The sequence below is a fragment of the Lepisosteus platostomus genome, unplaced genomic scaffold, assembly GCF_059453375.1.
Source record: "Lepisosteus platostomus isolate fLepPlt1 unplaced genomic scaffold, fLepPlt1.hap1 Scaffold_199_H1, whole genome shotgun sequence".
Classification (NCBI taxonomy): Eukaryota; Metazoa; Chordata; class Actinopteri; order Semionotiformes; family Lepisosteidae; genus Lepisosteus; species Lepisosteus platostomus.
Window position 1 is genome coordinate 20,001 of NW_028291580.1, and position 13,041 is coordinate 33,041.

Sequence of the window (13,041 nt, forward strand, 5' to 3'; positions counted from 1 at the left end):
ATTGAAGGAGAATCTTACAGGGGATTCTGAGCGGTGTCTGCATACATGCAGTCCGATACGGGTGCTGAAAGCTTGAGCTACTCTCAATGTCATGCTGCCTTTCCCCGGAGTAAATCTGTTACATGGAAAGAATGCTTCTCGCAGGTTCAAAAAGGGACCATTGTTAATTGGAGAAATCAATGATTTCGAATGAATTCTGTATGCGTTAAAAGACAGCTATACACAGAAAACATGCAGGACACTGCTCATGAATGATGTTTCCCGAGCCGAAACAGTGCGTTTTTTCAAGCCATTTGACAAAGCCCACCCACTGAAAACTGCAGCAGATCGTGTAAAGACGTTCAACTTTGTAACTACTGCAGGCACGGGAAGCAGAATAAATTCCTCTTTTCAAACTGTCAAAGGTTTGCTTTCCGAACGCTGCAGGACATCGCACAATCTCTTTTGAACAGGGACAAACGATTTCTTATGGGGCGCAGTAAGTACTGTTACTGTCACTGCTCGATACCGACCTTGGCCCACTATACCATGTTCAGCCACCGCTAGAAAATGTACAGCTCTAGCACCAGAGCAAACAACAGGAGGGCCAACATCAAACGTGTAAGACATGGAGAGCGATGAGAATGGGATTCGAACCCATGTCTGCAGAGCACAATGGATTACCAGTCCATCGCCTTAACCACTCAGCCACCTTGTCACTGAAACTGGGCTGTCCGGACATGGGTTGGCGCGCTCCAGATGATCTTTTTCTTTTTTTTCCCTCGTACTCGAGGGTCATTTTCCTGTTCCACATGCAATTTCAACATTTTCCTTAGGAGATGTCAAGCCAGCAAGCCACTGCTGTGGTTCAGTGGCCAGTGTGGAGTTCAGTGGCCCTGTTGTACACAGAAAGCAAATTGAGCTCCTTGGACATCAAAAGTTCCAGATAAAAGCCATTTGTCACCCTTTCTCTTGGTGTTGATATTGCTATTGTATGTAAAGGTGGCAACTTGCTCAGCGAGCAGGCGGAGCACACACCGAATGCAGATGTGTCTGAGTGGTGTGTCCAAGTGGCTGCAAAAGGATAATGCTCCTGGGGCGCCGGGGCTTAGTTGGTTAAAGCGCCTGCCTGGTAAATAGGAGATCCTGGGTTCAAATCCCAGCGGTGCCTTCTTTGTTCTGTTTTCTCAAACAGAACTGGTCCTTACAGACAACCGCCTACGGCTAGACTTGCAAGTATTCATTTCCTGTCTTTAACGCGACTTGTTTTTCTTAAAATGGATGCAACTTGCAAAACATGAAATACAAACCTTGCTAATCAGCGCTGGCGGCTGGCAAAAAAAAAAAGAAGTCAGCAATGTTTTTTTTCTTTAACCTTAACCCTGCTAACGGAGACGAGTTAAACAACCGAGTCTATGCAGCTTAAACGGTCCGCATGTCGGGTTCTTAGCTGAAAGGGTGGTAAATCACGCTCACCCCAGTCCTTAATCTTTTAAAGAGGATACAAAATTGAACCTAGTCGCCACATCACATACATCCTGTTCAATGATAAAAAAGTGACATCTATCCTCGATCCAGAGTAAATCCCACGTTGAGGGCATACTTTTTTCCACTTTACCATGAGTCGGGCTCAGCTGCACAGAGGCGAGAGCAGAGCAATGAGGTCACGGGGACAGGGGAGTCACACGCTGGCGGTTTAAACACGCGGAAGAAAACTGAGGGATCCACAGTATGTGGACCCTCCGTGCGCCATCAGTCCGCACTCCGGACTCTGAATCCTGCCATCCAAGTTAAGATCTCGGCGGAACCTGAGGCGCAGTTCCTTCTTAAAACGTAATCTGGTGAGCATTTCTAGAATCGTACTTGTATAGATGCAGCCTTTAATGTGTTGCTAGGTTAAAATTGATGACTTCTTGAACTTCAGTAGGCAACTGCCCTCTTGATTTCGGATTTAATTTCTTTATTACAGGGGCGCTTTTATGAAGACAGAGTCATGTTCAGGTACTTTTCTTGATGGAGGAAGCTCATTTCGGACTCTGTGATCTGCTCACCTGGAAAGGTCTGCTGTACTACTACAAGAGAGAAGTAGAGTCTGGAAGAAGGGACAATTTTATGATGCTTTGGAAGATAATGTTTTTTTTTTCTTTGAAATCGAAATGAATCAGAATATCAGTGCAAAAGACAGACTCTTGGTTTGGTTTGAGATATGGTTTTAAAACAGACAAAATGTAGAAAACAGGTCTTTCTCACTTTTGGTAAAGAATGGACCGGGGGTAATATTTTACTAGTTGCAGTGCTGATCTCACTGGGTTACAGTCCTGCAGTGTCACACCGGGGCCAGTGGCGCAATGGATAACGCGTCTGACTACGGATCAGGAGATTGCAGGTTCGACTCCTGCCTGGCTCGGGTCGTTTTTAAACGCATCTGGCTACTCCCTAAGTAGTCTGTGCTACTTACTGCATTGTAATCGTACCCGGTAAGAGATTTCCTTCATGTAAATGAACTGCACCTGACAGCTTTAGAAAAACACCTGGGCTCAGTACGGTGCTGAGAGCTCAGCGTTGCTGTTCTAATTAGCACGCACTGCATCGGCTATGAGCCCGAACCTTTCAATTATTCCGATCAGTAAGTCAACACGTAGTCCACATGAACGGTAGAAATATTCTCTTGTCTGTCTCTTGTTTGTATAGAACTGAATGTCCCTGACAATGTTCTGTTAGTTTTAATTGAAGAACGGCATTTGTGTTCAAATATACCAGACAAGTTTATGTAACTGCTCATGCGACACTCAGTTGTAATTAGTCAAGAAATAAAGTCGAACAACAGCTGCGGGTTTGATTCTGAACGTATGAGATTGCAGCGCCTTTTACTTCCATTGACAAATGATAGAGATTCGAAGAGAGATCCTTCAGACCAGCAAGCAAACCCACGGCTATTTCGGTTTTCTATCTAGGCAACGTTGGTGTCTGCAATAGCATACATGAAAGCGTGATGCAATTTCTGTGGCTACATTTGTTGCACGTCATGCACAGTAAGAGTGTTTCTAACACCAAATAAAAAGTCAACAATTAGCGATCACGCCTTCTCCTCAGTTAACCCACTGAAACCCTTGCTGTTAACAGTTCTTTACTGCGTGCTTTACCAGCACCTACATATCGTGTCGGTTCTTTCAGCTTTATTCATTAGGTTTTCAAAGGTATAAGTAGAGCACCAGAGGTGCGAACGCAAAATGTGTGGTTATCTGAAGAATTGATTTCAATGGCAGCGGGTCCAAGCGATTTCGCGTTGTTATAGTACCAGGAAAGGAGAAGCGGCACTTCGCCTCTGCCGTGCAGGCACAAGGCGACGTGCGGCAGACGCCGGAGTCGGCAGGTTTCGAACCTGCGCGGGGAAGCCCCAACGCATTTCGAGCCCATCGCCTTAACCACTCGAGCACGACAAATGCGAACTCGCCGCCGCCGTATTCCTCCTATAATCAAACACGGACTGCGAGGTGGCTGCGGAAACCTTTTTAAAGTTGCTCTCCGTTAAAAAAAAATACCTTTCACAAGATTCGTGCCGGCAGACAGACACGCCTCAGAGGGTTTAAGGCTGGCTTCACGTTCAAATGATAAAGTCCCCCAGTCCGGATGTCAAAACGCAACTTTGGCAGACAGAAAAAAACATCAACAAACCAAAAATGTGGACAAGGATTTTACAAGCTGCACCACACTGCACTTTCAAAAGCATTTACATTCGTGTTAGACGCAGGAATTGCCTTTGATTTGCGCGCTTACGAACGCCATGGAAAACGAAACAAAACTAAAGCCCTCAGCTCCTGCACTTGATTATAGTCCCGTTACGTGTCGAAGCAGGAATTTACGTCATCCTACCACTGTAACACGGGGAATAGAGGGAAATGAGCACAAGCTACGAATTGTCTCAATCACTCCCTATAGTAGTAAGACGCCTGGAAGCGTGCACCCCCATCATTAATCTTTGCGCATCTGTGCAAGGTAAACTCTGGAGCAGTCTCTGAAACGGCTCAAAGGAAACACGTGATTGATTCCATGTGCATCTGGGGTTCATTTCTTATTTACATTTAATTCAAGGGAAAGGCTTGGGTCAGTTTCAGACGGCCTCCAACAGCGAGATTCAAGCGCCCCACCTTCAGCCCAATCTGCGCCGCCAGAACGCCAACGGCTCCTCTGGTCTCCGGGGTGCGGTTGTGACCCCGTAACCTAAAGTGTTGGTGGCAGACAAATGGAGACTAACAGGTGATGTCCTAGGACATGACTACATTGTGACACTCGGTGGGGATGGTGACCATTGCTTGGAAAAGAGTGCGAGGCCCCTTTAGAAAAACATTTTGTTAACAGGCATTCTGCCTTAGTCCAAACACCTATAGCTTGCAAAGCGCATGCTATTAGACAGGCACCTCTGCAAGACCTTAAGAGTCTCTTAAACTAGTGATAGTAAGGTGTTCCCAATGGGCGATGTTTGGCTTTCAAATCATCTCTCTGTGGAAGCGCCGAGATGCAGCTGTTTAAGGCTTAGAAGCAGCTGACTGTTTCACTACCTAGCGGATTACTGTCAGTCAGGGAGCTCAGAGGTGAAAAGCCTGTCTGAGAGACAATTCGCCGTCGATCAGTTCAATATGTTCCGTACCAGCTCGGCGCACCTGAGATCATCTTGGTAGCCGTGTAGCTCAGATGAGTGAGAGCGTGTGTGTGTGCACCACCGTGATTGGATGCCGGTCCTTCTCAGGTCACAGTAAACCTTCTGCTGCCTAACTTTCCTAATTTTGGGGATCCCTTTGAAAAAGCAAAGGAAAAAAAAAAACTGGCTCTTCATCAGCGTGATCGACCCAACCCAGTGTGTCCCAGTGGCCTAATGGATAAGGCACTGGCCTTCTAAGCCAGGGATTGTGGGTTCGAGTCCCATCTGGGGTGCTCCTGTCCCATTTTGAGCGTACAAATGTCCTTGTGATTTGCAAAGCTGCAACCCCACCTTACTCAGTGAGCGTCTCTGCTTTTCTCTCACATACAGTTGGGAGAAAAACTTTTGTAAACAGCCCTTCGGAATGATGTGGATTTCTGCATGAATGGCTCCTAACATGTGATCTTATCTTTATCTAAGTCATAATAATTAATAAAGAGAGTCTGATTTCACAAACAACACACGCCCAACATTTGACATTGCTGTTTCTTTATTGACCAAATGGTTTAAACAATCAAGGTCATTGATGGAAAAAGTACGTGAACCCTTATATTAAGGAGCTAGTGGAACCTCCTTTATGACAAAAACCTCAACCCCCACTTTCTGTAGCGGCTGGTCAGACCTGAGCAGCGGTTACGAGGTATTTTGGCCTATTCCTCTATGCAAAACTGTTTCAGTTCATGTATATTTTTGGGATGTCTTGCGCTGAACGACCTGCTTCAGATCACGCCACAGCACTTCAATGGGATTGGGGTCAGGACTCTTACTTGGCCATCCCAAAATACGGAATTTCTTCTGTTTCAGCCACTCTGTTGTTGATGTAATCCTTTGTTTTTGTAATGCTGCATGACCCAGCGTCTTTCAAGTTTTAGATCACAGGCAGACACCCTGACATTCTGCTGTAGAATTTCCTGATACATCTTGGAATTCATCGGTCCCTCGATGATTGCAAGCCGTACAGCCTCCGCCATGCTTCCCAGGTGGGATGAGGTTTTGGAGTTGGTATGCAGTGTTTTGTTATCTCAAAACATAACGCTGTGCACATTTACCAACAAGTTCAACTTTTGTCACGTCTGTCCACAGAACATTGTTCCAGGAGTTGCTGTGGAACATCCATGTGGTCTTTAACAAACTTGAGAGGGGCAGTGGTGGTTTTTTTTGGGGGGAGAGCAGTGGTTTCCTCCATGGTGACCTCGCATGATCACCACTCCTGTTCAGATTTCTTCTTATGGTGGACTCATGGACACAGACGTAAGACAAAGTCAACCACCTGTTCGCTAGATCCCATCCCCACTCAGCTAGTCAAAGATTCCCTCGAAGGACTGGCAGGACCTATAATTAGTATGATGAATGCATCGCTTGCGTCAGGCGTTGTACCTGATCAATTTAAGGTAGCGGTTGTTAGACCGCTCCTTAAGAAGTCAAATTTGGATCCACAAGTTCTTAACAACTACAGGCCTGTCTCAAAGGTCCCATTTCAATCTAAAAGTCTTGGGAGAATAGTTGTTGCCCAACGTCAATCGTATCTGGATTCAAATAATATACTTGAGAAATTTCAGTCTGGTTTCTGAAACTGCATTAACAAGAGTCGTAAATGATATTCTCTTAGCTACTGATGCGGGGAATGCAACAGTGCTTGTGCTTTTAGATCTTAGAGCTGCCTTTGACACGGTTGACCTCTCTGTTTTGTTACACAGGCTTGAGTTTGAGGTTGGCTTATCTGGAACCGTCCTTCAGTGGTTTACTTCACATTTTACTCATCGTTTTCATTATGTTCAAATATCTAATAATTGTACTGCTTCATCAATGTCACCAGTTCAATTTGGGGTACCAGAAGATCAGTGCTGGGACCAATATTGTTCTCTCTCTCTACATGCTGCTGATAGGTAGGATAATATGAAAAAATAATATGAACTTTCATTCATATGCTGATGACACTCAAATAAACATTTTGTTTACACCAAACGACAACTCTTCTATTATCAGTTTAGTTAAATGCATTAAGGAAGGAAATACTTGGATGTGTGAAAACTTTTTGTTACTCAACTCTGAGAAAACTGAGGATCTGTTGATCGGAGGCAACAATACTGATAGGACTACTATAACTTCAGCACTTAACTCAGAGGATTTAAACATTTGCCTCAAAGAGACAGCACGTTACCTAGGCGGCATATTAGACACAAGGCTCTTAACAACTTGCATTGTTAAGTGCCTTGGGACAACCTTGTTGTGAAAGGCGCTATATAGAAATACATTGATTTGAATTGAATTGACAATGTAAAATGTTGTGTGTGTTGTTTGTTAAACAAGACTGTCTTTATTTATCAAAAAATAAAAGGAATTTGCTAGGAATGCAAACGTTAGGTTGCGCTTCTTCATGCTGCATCGTCGGCATGAGTGGAGCTTTTTAAACGTCTGTACTTACTGTGCCCCATAAGAAATCGTTTGTCCCCGTTCAAAAGAGATTGTGCGATGTCCTGCAGTGTTCGCAAAGCAAACCTTTGACAGTTTGAAAAGAGGAATTTATTCTGCTTCCTGTGCGTGCAGTAGTTACAAAGTTGAACGTCTTTACACGATCTGCTGCAGTTTTCAGTGGGCGGGCTTTGTCAGATGGCTTGGAAAAACGCACTGTGTTTCGGCTCGGGAAACATCATGAGAAGTGTCCTGCATGTTTTCTGTGTATAGCTGTCTTTTAACGCATACAGAATTCATTCGAAATCATTGATTTCTCCAATTAACAAGGGTCCCTTAAAAGATGAGTCAAAGTAATGTCTAATCGGATTAGTTTCCTTAGAGCTGGTTCAGAGTTTGCTCAAGAGTTTACCTTTCACAGATGCGCAAAGAAGAATGTTGGGGGTGCATGCTTCAAGGTGCCTTACAGCTGTAGGGAGTGATTCGAAACGATTCGTGCCGTGTGCTCGTTCCCATATACCGTACGCCCCGGGGTGCAGTGCTAGGATGACGTAAAATACCGCTTGGGCACGTAATGGCGTTATATGCAAGTGCGGGACGTGAGGGTTTTCGTTTGTTCATTTTGTTTTGCTCTGCTTTGCTTTGTTTCTTGGTCAAGAGGCGTAAGGTAAGTCGTAATCCAGGGAGAACACTGGTGGCAAACAGTCCGAGGTGAGAGGCGAGGTCCAAAGTCGAAAAGGCAGAAGGGGAGTCCAATATCCAGAATAAACGAGGTAATGGAAAAAACGCCAGGTAGAGCTCTCAAGGAGTAGACTCAATACCAGCGGGAAGCAGGTAAAGATGGTAAAAATAGCACTGCGTACCGCACGGTGGAGTGTGTGCAGGTGGGTTAACTCGTGCGGCGGCGTTTGTTAATAATCACCCGCTGCTGGTGCTGTTTAGATTGCTTAAGAGTTGGTCTTAACTGCCTGGCGGTCATGACAAGCTCCTCTTTAAGCTGTGGTTTAGTTTTGCATTCATGTGTTTCTAGAGCAGTTATTTATGGGGGTGGGTGGGTCTTTCACAGAGGCTCAGGACAAATCCCCTGCATGAAAGTCTACTGTGTGCGTTCAAACAGTCACAGGTTAAGAGCCAGGCAGGAGGACAATGGACAGAAGAAGCAACGAACTAAAAATAAAAGAACGAATATGAAAAAGCCACCATCTTTTTCTTTTTGACATTTTCCGACTTTCATGCAAGCCAGGACAAAGTTGCTCGTAGCTACTTGTGGATTCAAATACTCTATCGAGTGCTTTGATGAGTTTTTGCAATTTGATTGTCGTCCTGTCAGCCTGTTTCTGTTTTTTTTTTCAATCTAGTGATGGAAAGTAAGAGGGAAATGATGGAGCAATCAATAACCGCTCCGGAAAAATGGCAGAAAGAAATGGCCCGTCACTAAGGACATTTGTGAAGCAGAGGAGTGACATCACCACAAAGGCGACTTATTCTGCTGATCGTTTTGGTGAATAATGATTGAGGCGTGTTAAGAGAAAGGTAGCTGCGTCAGCATGCTTAGGCTGCAAAGGATAAAGCAAAGGTTTACTCCATGCTGAAAAGAGAAGAAAAGAAGCACAACGTTTCGGCTGTGGAGCCTTCTGCGCCATCTTCTTTAGCAATGGTGATGATGTTTACATTGGAAAAACTGAGACACGCATACTGGAGGGGCTTGAACCACCAACTTTTCAGCACCACAGAGTCTGACAGTCTTTTGTGCGCCCTACATTTGCAGGTTTATGGTCAAAGAAAACAATCACTTGCACTTCTTGCAGCCGGCAATCTTTTTCCACTGACAACCAAGAAATGGATTTCATCTTTCACAAGCTGTATGGATTTCTTCAAAAACAAGTTATTCCAGAAAGGAAATGAATTCTTGCATTAAACTGAACCAAGCTGTACATGTTTGTCTGAAATGAGATATGCGGCACAACAAGACACGGAGAGAGGCACCGCTGGTATTCAGACCCAGGATCGCCTGCTTACTAGGCAGGCACTTTAAGCCACTAGGGAACAGCGCCAGCAGAGCACCGTGCTTTTACAGACACTTGGACACATCTGCGTTCGGTGTGCACTTAATCTGCTCTCTGAGCCCGTTGCCTCCGTCCCATTTAATAGCAGAACTGACGCCAAGAGAAATGATGAGAAATGGCATTTATCGGGCACTTCTCATGTCCAAGGAGCTCAATGCCCTTGACACCTCCCCAAGGCGACAGAGCTGTGCATTCTTTGGCGACAACATTTTTTCTTTTGTTTTATTTCTATACTTATTGATAGAATAAAAACGATATGTCATGTACTGTAAGGGAAATGTCTCTTTTCATGGGGAAAGCTAGCACCAGCAAATGTTGTGTTTAGAAGAAGTGATTTAACATGACACGTGACCTAATTTACCGGAGCAAAAGCTCACCCAGCAAGCCCTGCTTTACTTCTACAGGAGAGAAGTACTGTAGAGTCTGCAAGATGTTCAGCTGGGTAGCTACGTCAGCATGCCTCGGCTGCAAAGGAACAAGTAATAGGTTTATTGCATGCTGAAAAGAGAAGAACGGAAACACAGCGTTTCGGCCGTGAGGTCTTCTCACACCCGAAGAAGCCTCACACCTGTAAAAGGCTCCATGGTTTTCTTTCTTCTCTTTTCAACATGGAATACACCTATTGTCTGCAAGATGTGACAATTTCACGGTGTTTTGGAAGAAAACCTTTTTTCTTTGAATTCAAAATCAATCAGAATTTCAGCGCGACACACCAACACTTTTTCTGTTTTAAGGAGATGATATTTTAAACCTGATAAAAATAGTAGGAAACACAAGTTTCTTGCTGTGAAAATTTAGATGGGGAAGTGTACTACTGGTAGCAGTGTAGAGCTCTCTGTGGTGGAATGCAAACACATGTTTTATGGGCCAGTGGCGTAATGGATTACGCGTCTGACTTCGGATCAGAAGATTGTAGGTTCGAGTCCTGCCTGGTTCGTGAGGCTTTTAAACCTCTCAGGTTCCTCGGTAACAGGTTGCCGTCATGTATATGAACTATAGAAAAGCATCTGCCACAACCCGTAAATTAGCACGCAAGTGCGGGCTAGTTAACACAGAACTGTATGGAGATCATCTCCAGTTCCGAGCTCAATTGCAATGAAAAAACATGCAGAACAGAACTGGAGAGCAGCTGAATTTGTGCTCAGTAGGGTGGGGAGGACTCAGCATTGCTATTGTTCTAATTGGCATGAACTGCAGGGGATCTGAATCAGAACACGTCACTTAGTTCGATCATTGCGTCAATATGTAGGCCACGTTAATATAGAATTATTACTTTGTCTGTCTCGTCTTTGTATATAGGTGAATGTCCCTGACAATGTCATGTTAGTTTTTAAGAACGACATTGGTGCTAATATATACATATATAGCATATAAGGAACACGTAAAAGTTTAGTCCATGTTGAAAAGATAAGAAAACCGCCACAACGTTTCATCTCGGAATAAATCTTTACTTGTTGTTTTGCAGCCTACCCATTCTGACCTAACTCCTCCCTTGAAATTCCCTAACAGATAAGGGTACGTAACGGCTCATGCGATGCTCAGTTGCAATTTGTCCCAAAACAAACAAGAACAGCAGCTGAGGGTTTGAGTTTGAACATGCACTGTATTAAAGCAGCTTTTATTTCCATTGATAAATGCTAGATATTCCTACAGAGATTCTCCAGGTAGTAAGCGATTCCTGTTTCTGTTTCTATTTCTGTTTCATATATATATACAGTATATATACAGTATTGTACTATTATTATATAATTGTTACACTGTGGCTGTGTTGTGTGTGTTAAGCTGCTGTTGCACTGCAATTTCCCTCACGGGATCAATAAAGTATCTATCTATAAGAAGACATTACCAACAACGACCACAAGATGGAGATATTGTCCAAAGAGGCAAGAAGGGCAAAGCCGCGATAAGGTAAAATCATTTTTTGTAAGAGATTGCTGTCAGAATGCACATCCGTATCCCAAACAGAATCTCTAGTAAAATATGATCATTTGTGAAACAGGCAATTGAGTGTCTGCTACAATATGATTGCTACAGATGCAGCCATTCAAAATGCGCGGGCGTACGCTGTACGCAGTCTACCACAAGTTACCGGTAAATACCGCGAGTTACCGGTAAATACCGCTAGCAAAATAATAGTATCCGGAATTTCCGCAAGGTGGAGCTAATAAAGCTCAACTTCTCATGTTTGAGCTGTAGCCATCAAAGTCTTTAATGAAGATATTACTAATAGTATTAATAATAAATGAACTTGGACAAGCTGTAAACTCAAAGTATTGCCCTGGTCCACATTATTTTTTTCATTGCCCGTCTTTGTAAAAGTAACACCACAGCATTTCGCAATCACGCATTTTTTTCCAATCATGCAAAGTACAGTAATTTTTGAGAATCGATTCACCATGCCTTTCACATGCTCATAAAAGAGGTTGATTTAGGAACATAAACATATTACCGTATGCAAACTGTACTGTATACAGTTTGTATATGTATATGTATATGTATATTTAATGTCTTAACTGTGCCCGTTTAAGTATTGAATATTTATATGGAATTTTACCACTGAAGGGAAATCTTAGTGCCTGAGCATAAAAAGAATAGGAGCATACTGGAACACGTGTGAAGGCCATAAACGATATTAATTTTGGAACATAAACATACAGTATATGGCTGGTCTCGGTACTTTAAAGAAAACATACACGAAACATGGTTTCATTATGACCAGAATCGGTCTTGAGATATTTTTAACTTGATTTACAGTATTTGAGAGGTATGTCTTGACACCGATACTACGTAAATACTCCTCACGTATATGTTTCTAGGTTTATATTATGCATTTCATACGGTCAAATTGCTTTTGAGCAACTGATAAGAAGCGCGAAACGGTATGCCCAGGGCGTTTTAGTTTTCGTTTTGTTTTAATGCAGTGCAGTGGATTGATTAGAGATATCAAGTACATACAAGTCATTTTTTAAATGTTGTAGTTCGTCTTGTAAAAATGTTACGAGTACATCATCTGTCAACAATTACACAGGTTCTGTTTCCATATTGCGGTTTTTGGTTACGTAATATTATTTTCTAATTTCACGTTGTGAATATATGATTTGGGCAAACAGAGCCGCAAAGAAGTACATTATGGGTTGTTGTTGTTTTTTTGCAGTTTTATCTAAAATAAGCGATGCTTAAACCTTTGTCTGATTCTTGTGAAACTATCCACACGACAGTTACCTAGGAGTTGACTTCAGTGATGTCACTGATGGGATGTTTCTAAAAATCCATCCTCTGTAAAACATCTTCTCTAGTTGTTCTGCATATGTATTCGCTAATGAAGCTGTGTTTTTCTGAGCCTGGTTCTCTACATTTCTGTATGAACCAGCTTAGAGGGCTAAAGACAGCTTGTGTTTAAATTGAGTGTAAGGTAATTTATGCTTCTAAAGTCATGGTCAGCATTTATTATTGTACTGTGCTGTAAACTTATTCTGTGCCTAATTACATTATTTTATAGTCGATAATGTTTCTGTAGTGCTTTTTCAGCCCTCAGCATGTGTCTGCGCTGGTGGTGCTGTGGGTTAGGTTCCTGACTCCTATGTCACATGGTCTGTGGTTGAATCTCATGGAACTATGACTTTAATTTTTAACAAACATTTCTTTGAAAAAATGAAACATTTCCCTTGGTCAGAGATTAAATAAAACCTCACTCGCATCAAAACAAATTTATATTTCTAAATATCACAACATGATCGAATTTACGTCTTTTTAATAACAATGAATAGTCACCTATGCGTTACAAAATAAACATTTATATTGATTTGAATTGCGTTTTGATTTAAATCGTAAACGCGTGTTTAAATATATGTGTTTAAAGGCGATATACTGTATAAAAGCGCTGAT

At 42.8% G+C, this 13,041-nt stretch overlaps 5 non-coding genes across 5 annotated transcripts; 4 read left to right on the forward strand and 1 right to left on the reverse strand.

The window, feature by feature from the left end:
* Positions 1 to 615: 615 nt before the first annotated feature.
* Positions 616 to 697, reverse strand: trnat-ggu (transfer RNA threonine (anticodon GGU)). Its single transcript has one exon. It is a non-coding gene; the product is annotated as a tRNA-Thr (tRNA).
* Positions 698 to 1,076: 379 nt separating this feature from the next.
* trnat-ggu (transfer RNA threonine (anticodon GGU)) lies at positions 1,077 to 1,150 on the forward strand. The gene has a single exon. It is a non-coding gene; the product is annotated as a tRNA-Thr (tRNA).
* A 1,163-nt stretch (positions 1,151 to 2,313) lies between these two features.
* trnar-acg (transfer RNA arginine (anticodon ACG)) lies at positions 2,314 to 2,386 on the forward strand. Its single transcript has one exon. It is a non-coding gene; the product is annotated as a tRNA-Arg (tRNA).
* Positions 2,387 to 4,838: 2,452 nt separating this feature from the next.
* On the forward strand, positions 4,839 to 4,911 carry trnar-ucu (transfer RNA arginine (anticodon UCU)). The gene has a single exon. It is a non-coding gene; the product is annotated as a tRNA-Arg (tRNA).
* Positions 4,912 to 10,020: 5,109 nt separating this feature from the next.
* Positions 10,021 to 10,093, forward strand: trnar-ucg (transfer RNA arginine (anticodon UCG)). Its single transcript has one exon. It is a non-coding gene; the product is annotated as a tRNA-Arg (tRNA).
* The last annotated feature ends 2,948 nt before the right edge of the window (positions 10,094 to 13,041 follow it).